The following is a 7,516-nucleotide window of genomic DNA, read 5'->3' as shown; positions in this document are numbered from 1 at the left end:
TTTTTGTAAAATCGTCCGCCGTTAAAATAACTTAACGCAGTTAAGTGTTTTTCCGAATTACAAACCGATGTTTTAGGGCTTTTGATCAGAACGAGAATACGAGTCGATTGATGTAAAACATACCTCGAAATACTGCCCCCAACCCACGAAAATGGTGCTTCAATTCAGGTGTTTAACTTCCAATTAACAAAATTTAAGCCATTTCGAACACAATTTCGAGGTAAGTTTTACATCAATCGACTCGTATCCTCGTTCTCATAAAAAGCCCTAAAACATCAGTTTGTAATTCGGAAAAACACTTAACTCCGTTAAGCTTATTTTAACGGCAGACTATTTTACAAAAAAATTGGACGAGGTCGGATTATTATTGGCTAATAACTGACTTGGGATTATTATCGGCTGATTTCAGAAAGATGGGATTATTATTTTCCAATTTCTCTATAAAAGATCGTATTTTTTATCCTGAGAGTTATTAAAGAAACCCAAAATATGTTTAAAATTAATTATAATAAAATAAGATAATAATAAGAACAATAATATAATTATAATTAATAAAAAAAATAAGTTGATCAATTACCTAATTAAGTTAATGAGGATGTATAAATGCTTTTTGAAGGCTCGTTACGATTGCAAACCAAAATCACATTATTATTAGAAATAAATTATTGCTTTCTATAATAATCTATTATCTATTATATATAATAAACAAGAAGATTTGGGCTGACGTGGCATTAGATTAGAGCATCTAGAAATCCATTTTGGCGGGAAAACGATATGGGCTCTAAAATTCACACGCGGACCTCCACTTCTTTGATTTGGTACCCGACTTCGGACCCTATATATTTTTTGTAACCCAAATTCCTTTCATTCTTCCTTGAGAAGCTACTAATCTCTCTATCTCCTTCACCGTCACTTCTTTTCTAAAACCTAGGTATGATTTTGGTTAACTATCTTCTCATCAATCAATTGATTATATCATCTCTCAAATCTCAAGTCCATTTCGGATCCAGGTGTTGTTCAAGGTAAGAATATATCTGTTACATTAATGCCCTGGTGATGGAAGATTTGGGTTGTCGGAGAAAGCATACGGGCTCCGTAGCGGTTCATCGCAACAACATCGATTCAAAAGTTCAAGGTATGATTTTCCTTTTATGGTGTTTTGTTTATATTTCTATTCAGATTAAATTTAATATGCTATGTGACGTGAAATCTAGGGTTTGTGTTTGCGTTTTGGATTGGAATTGAATCTCAGTTTTTCGTGCTTAGTTGTGCGTGAGAGTCTATGATGTTTTTCAACGGTTCCGATTGTTCAACTTTTGGTAATCTGGTTTGTTTATTAGTTTTTATTGTTATTGAAGAATTTATAATTGATTTTCTCGTGGATTTTGCATATGGATTTTTTTAATCAAGTTTGGATTGGATTTAATAATTTGTTTTTTAGATAAATCTAAGGAGATTCAAGGATTCAGTCCATGTAATATGTAATGGTATGTGTGTTTTTTCTTTGTTTTTTTTTAACAATTATGATCTGAATCATCGAACGTTTTTCCGTGAGTTATCTGATGGAAAAAATACATGGCGTTATTATCAATAGCTTCAGTTGAATAAGATGTACATATTAGTATAAAGCGGGCTGCTGATGTTCTTCAAACCAAGCAGAATGGGATGATTCATCAAGATTACATAATGTGAGTGAAGTTATTTTTGTCTTTCAACTTGGCGATTGTATCTAATTTAAGAGTTTTCATTCCAAAATTTTAACTTCCTTATGCAGTTTGCAGGGTCTTGTAGGTGGCGGGTCAAGTGAGTTGGGTTATATCAAAATGGGTTGGGCCGGGCTTCTCCGGTATATTGTTAAACTAAGCATTTTTAATATATGTAAAGGTGGGTTATTGTCATTTGGAATAGGTCAAAAGGATTTAGGATATTATAAGCATTTTTTAATATATGTAAAAGTGGATTATAAGCTAAAAAATGGTTTTGACCATTTTGCTCTCACACCATGAGTAGGTGAAAAAGAATTGAAACTGATGTAAGGCCAAAATGGTCATAATTAATTTGATGCTATTCGAACACCTCTTAATATGATATTTCATTTTGTAGTTCATTTAGCTTGAGTTAACTAGGTTGGAACCCGTTTTAAATCATACTTAATAGCCATCTATACATACTTGGCGTGTAGGGTGGGGTATGGGAACGGTAGGAAATAACTGGGTTATATAACGGTTTCAGATTTTTTATATGGTCTTATACCAGGTTGTATTTTCTACAAATTATAAAAGACTAAACATTTGGCTTTCCCACTTGGCGGGTAGGGTGGGGTATGTAGAATTTGGCGGGTAGGGTGGGGTATGTAGAATTTGTACACGGTTCTCCTATGTATCGGGTTTCCCACTTTTGTTTCACCTATGAGTAAAGTGCAACTGGTAAAATAGTATATTAATTTTTTGCTATGAACTTGTACCTTTATTCTGGTTTCTGAATATGCTCTATTTAGAAATATCATTTTGACACTTATGAACTTCTTTCAGATTGATCATCGGCGCGCATACAACTATGAAATCATGCTCTCAAAGGTGAAGATACCATTGCATGAACTTATGGTAAGCTAAACTATTTTCATTTTCATTTTTGTTATTAAAATTTTTGTATTTAGCTAACAAATACAAAAGCCTGAACATGTGCTTGATCTGAAAGTCTGGATACTTGAAATTGATTTTTTTTTTGAAACTTAGGATTATGTCCTCGCTTTAGATGAATCAGCACTGGATGCTGATCAGGTGGAAAAGCTTATAAAGTTGTCCTACAAAAGAAGTGATGGAAACGCTAAAGGTAATATATCTTTTTATTTTTGTAATTATTAGAGGTGTCCATTTCGACCCATTTGGTTATGATTAGATGATCAGGGTTAATCCTGTAAGGGTCAAATGGGTAAACTGAAAAAAGGGTAACTAAACACCCGACGGGTTAAATGGGCATCAGATCCGTATTTATGCTTTCCTCAACGACTTTTACAGTTTGCCGTTTCGTTTCTTTCAGCATCATGGGGAGGCTGTGCAACAAGTCAAAAAGGGTTCATGGTGGATGTTCATTCTACTTTCATTGAATCTGCCTTTCACTTTAGTTTGTTTATTCATATTGGACTTTTATTAAGATATCGATCAACCACTACAGGTATGTTCTTGATCTTCAAATTAACTCCATGTGTAAGAGTATGGTGACGGTGGTGGTAACCGGTAACTGTTATACTTTCTCAAATTTTAAATATTTTTTTTTCCGGTTTTGCAGTGCTTTTTCCCTGAAAACGTGGTCCAAGAAATAGAAACACCACTTTTTGTAACAAACGCGGCCTATGATTCAGGGCAGGTTAGACAAACAGTTCAGTATATATTGCAGTGTTCAGGACATAATATAAACAGTTTACTTTTGATGTTTTTTGATACAATTGCGGTTTACATTCTATAGATAAAGAATGCAGTATCTCCTGGGGTAGTTGATCCTCATGGTAAATGGCACGACTGTAAAATGGATATTGAGCAGTATTCATCTGATCAAATTGAGATCATACAAGGTCACTAATCACCCTAAGATAAATCATTATTGTAATTATATAGACAAATGGTGTTTTGGGTCAATCCAACTTTCCCGGGTATCTTGACCTGCACTCTATATTGACTAATGGTTATACTTTTGATTTACATAATTCAGGTTGGAGTTCATACGCGCATTGGATGGATTTTTTGGCACTTCTTCACCAAGAGGGATGTTTATCAACTCTTGCTATGCCCACTGCCAAACTGAAATACAAGAGACATGGTATATGAGTGATTCACCCATGTTGAGTAACAAGGTAAACTGGCCAGCCCGTTTGTTCTCTTATAAGTGAGTCGACTTGAGTTATAATTTACCGCTGACGGGTCAAACGAGGATAATTAGTTATAAACTTTTCATAAACTTAAACATGGGTTGTGAACTTGTAAGAGACTTATAAGCTTATTGATTGCTTATGATCCGTGTTTATAACTTTTGGTAGTTTTTTTACACTTAATTGGGTTTGGGTATGTCGTCAAATTCAGTTTTTAGTGTACTTAGTTTTTCAGGTTGCTTCGGGTTAGGCTCGGTATGTGGTTTCGGGTCAGTTTTGATAACCAACTATAGGTAAAATCGACAACGCGCCAATGCTTGGACACCATGTATGGTCCATAGTTCATGGAACTTTTGTTTAGCTTCATAACTTCGTTTTAAAGGTTTATTTGCTAAATTGGTGGGTTGAGCTAGAAATTTTAAGATCTTTATAACTCGAATTTGTGGATTGAAAATTATATTCTATTTGACATTTTTTTTGACAATGGCTCTACAGAAGTATTGGCTCACCTTAAAGGGAAAGTTGTTTTCATGATCTTTCCAAATGGTGAATTTCCAGGTATTATTTTCATCTTTTAAATGACTCAAAAACTAATCTTTATCATGTCAATATAAGCGAGTCGGGTAACATGTCAAAACAGGTTGGGTAAGAATCTGATTAAGATCATGTTAAGCACCTTTACACATGACAAAGTGATTTTTTGGCATGTTCTAACAGCTATAATGTAGTTCCCAGGATCATTTACACTACATGGGGACATCACATGAAGGTCATGTTGCAACACGCTCTGCAAGACTAAATCTGATATCTTTATTATGGTTTATCCAATGAAAATATAAAGGTAATTTTGCAAGGTTTATGTAGGGGTATTAGTTTAATTAACGTGTCTTGACTAGAAAGTCTCTACTATTTTGATTAGTGTGTATAATTCATATATTTTACATATGTTACTACCATGGTTAAAGCTAATGATCCATACACCGAAGAAAGTCTCCTTCGAAGTCTCTGTTGGCTTTCGTTCAGACCTTTATATTCTCCAATAAGATCGCAATCTTCTTGAAATCCTACTATCCGTTAGTATTCTTTCTATTAACATGTATATAGCTTAAAACGATTCATATGCTTGATTTAAAAAGATTTTCTTGATTTAAGAAGATTTGCAAAAGAGAGCCAATATATATTATGTGTGATTTTTAATATGCAGGTCGGAATGTCAATTACGTTTAAGCAACAGTTGGTCATTTCTACAAACCAACCCTTAAAAATAAAATGCCTGTTGTTCACCTATTGCGAGCAAAACTGTAAGTAAACAATTTTAAATCTACTCAAATAGTGTGGATAGTTATAACTTTTTTCCACCTTTTCCTTGCGGAGATGACAATTTCAACCTATTTACCTTTGAAAGGGTCGAGTTGGGTTGTGTTGCGTGGTACCTGAATCTTTATATATGTCTATAATCACTAATGTGTCAAATGGGTAAAATAAAAAAAGAGCTTAAAAGGTAACGGGATGAATTCGTCCAAAGTTATTTCAATGCTTATAAAGAAAAAATATACATGTTTAAGTTATTTTAATGCACAGTGGTTCTTGTGAATCTTAACATTTCAAGCTGTACCAAAATTTAATTTAATCGTACTTGACCCTTTTCAACCGGTAACCCCCCCCACACACACAAAAAAAATTGTTATGAGTGTTTTTTTTGGGATATCGGTGATATGCAACATTATGTGGTGTGTTTATAGTGTGTCTTGCGGCATGAGACTACAATTCATGCGATTTTGTTTGTATGGCGTGAGTTTTTAATTCTGGGTTTGGTTGAGTTTTTAACCTACTACTTGAGAAGATGGCAGGAGCTTATTGATGAACAGGGGTCAATATGAGAATGGTAAAAGGAGAGCTAAGGACAGAATCATGGAAATACAAGCTCATATTTATCTTAGACTTATTGTGACGTGCAGATTTAACGAGCATAAGTAATGGATGTGTTTTTTCACTTACAAGCACACATTTACCATAGACTTAGTTTGGTCAGATAATTTGGAATGGGTCCAACTGGTAATCAGTTATGGATTTGAAGCAACATATCAAAGGGAAGTTGTTGAAGTTGGAGGTTGATCTTCGAAATACATCAAGTTATCAAGATATGATTGTACATGTTTCAAACCATATTGTCAATTAGAGTATTTGCTTCATTTAAGATTGATGTGAAACAATTATATAAAGTTTAGTTGATTTTATGATTGAAGTAGTGTGATTGTATTAAGAATTATATATACCTAAGTAACTTGGTGCGTTTTTGTCCCAATATCTCAACAAGCTTAGTATCTACACCAAAGTTTATATTATATAATATCGATACTAAAGTTTATATTATATATTTAAACACTTATAATTTGGCTTTTTTTTGTAGAGGGAACTCAATTTACTAAGGGAAAGGTTTTGGTAACTCGAAGGATATGCATCTTCAAAGGGACTCGAGTACTCGACTGTCTTTAAATTGTATATCACTGTATCACTAATTTATGTAACATGAGACTTTGTATTTTATTTTATTTATACATTTGATATTTATCTTAATAGTTTTCTCCAACTCGGGTAGCACCCGGGTGATAACCTAGTGGTATAATATAAGAAAATCAAAATTTATTTACTGTTCATGAACACTTAGAATTAGAATTAACTAGTGGTATTCCCTCGTGCTTTGCGGCAGGAATTTGGTTGGTATCGGTTTGGCTCATTACGATACCGATAACTGCTATTGTAATTGAAAGAGAAAACCTTACATCAATAAAAAAACAATTAGAAACGAATATCGATGATACTGATGTCCAATTGACATCAGTTCGATTCAATTCCTTTGTGTTCTATAAATTGACACCTAACGTATAACAACGCTTTTGATACCGATATTTATTTTATTGTGTTCTCTTTCAATAAACTGACAATATATCACTATATCACGGTATCTATATTCATTTTTATGGTTTTCGATTTTTTTTCATTTTATCCACGCTGTCTGCGACGATAAATGAATATCGGTACAACTACCATGAGTCTCAACCGATTGATACCGTTTGAAAAATATTGGTGCTTGTACCAATGTTCGTTTTTATCATTTTTGATCGAAGTAAAACATATGTTAATTTCTATACCGAGTGCGTATATTGTACTCGTACTGTAATAAACCAAATCGATATCTATCCAATAAAAACCAATTAAGTAATAAGACAATCAAAATTATAAAAGTATTATGAAAATCTTTGATTTGCTTTTTATATGTCTAATAATATTACCCTTTTTTTATTACTATTCATGGTGACTTGCTTTTCTTTTAATATGTATAATAACTAGGTGATGCTATGCTCGCGTTGCGGGGCGATGGCCGAATAATTCTCAATCAATTAAAAAACACTATTATAATTTTGTCAGTAAAAAAACTAAAACGATGACAAGACCGTTTTTTTCGGCTCAGGGCAAAACTGCAATTTTTCAGGACTAATGAGCGAGTGTTAGGCAGCTCCTTGACACGAAAACAAATTAAATCAAGTCAACCAATTAAAAAAAAGTTTTATACTTTTGCGAAAAAAACTAAAACGATGGGAAAACATAATTTAGAACTGAGGGCGAAATCATAATTTTATTCAGGGATAA

The 7,516-nt window shown here is 33.2% G+C and overlaps 1 non-coding gene across 18 annotated transcripts; it reads left to right on the top strand.

Moving 5' to 3' along the window:
* The first annotated feature begins 866 nt into the window (after nt 1–866).
* LOC110908147 lies at nt 867–6,515 on the top strand. 18 transcript variants are annotated; one of them, XR_004879945.1, is made up of 17 exons: nt 867–931; nt 1,011–1,135; nt 1,215–1,319; nt 1,442–1,487; nt 1,595–1,688; nt 1,775–1,846; nt 2,532–2,603; nt 2,736–2,832; nt 3,040–3,174; nt 3,289–3,366; nt 3,466–3,571; nt 3,709–3,850; nt 4,361–4,423; nt 4,594–4,706; nt 4,831–4,938; nt 5,070–5,166; nt 5,709–6,160. It is a non-coding gene; the product is annotated as an uncharacterized LOC110908147 (transcript). The 18 variants fall into 18 exon arrangements; XR_004879944.1 differs by having other exon boundaries at nt 1,775–1,884; nt 3,466–3,850; nt 5,824–6,160; XR_004879943.1 differs by having other exon boundaries at nt 1,775–1,884; nt 3,466–3,850; nt 5,716–6,160.
* The last annotated feature ends 1,001 nt before the right edge of the window (nt 6,516–7,516 follow it).

The sequence above is a fragment of the Helianthus annuus genome, chromosome 14 (assembly GCF_002127325.2).
Source record: "Helianthus annuus cultivar XRQ/B chromosome 14, HanXRQr2.0-SUNRISE, whole genome shotgun sequence".
Classification (NCBI taxonomy): domain Eukaryota; kingdom Viridiplantae; phylum Streptophyta; class Magnoliopsida; order Asterales; family Asteraceae; genus Helianthus; species Helianthus annuus.
Note: the sequence above shows the minus strand (reverse complement) of the source record. Positions and strands in the feature narration are given on the sequence as shown.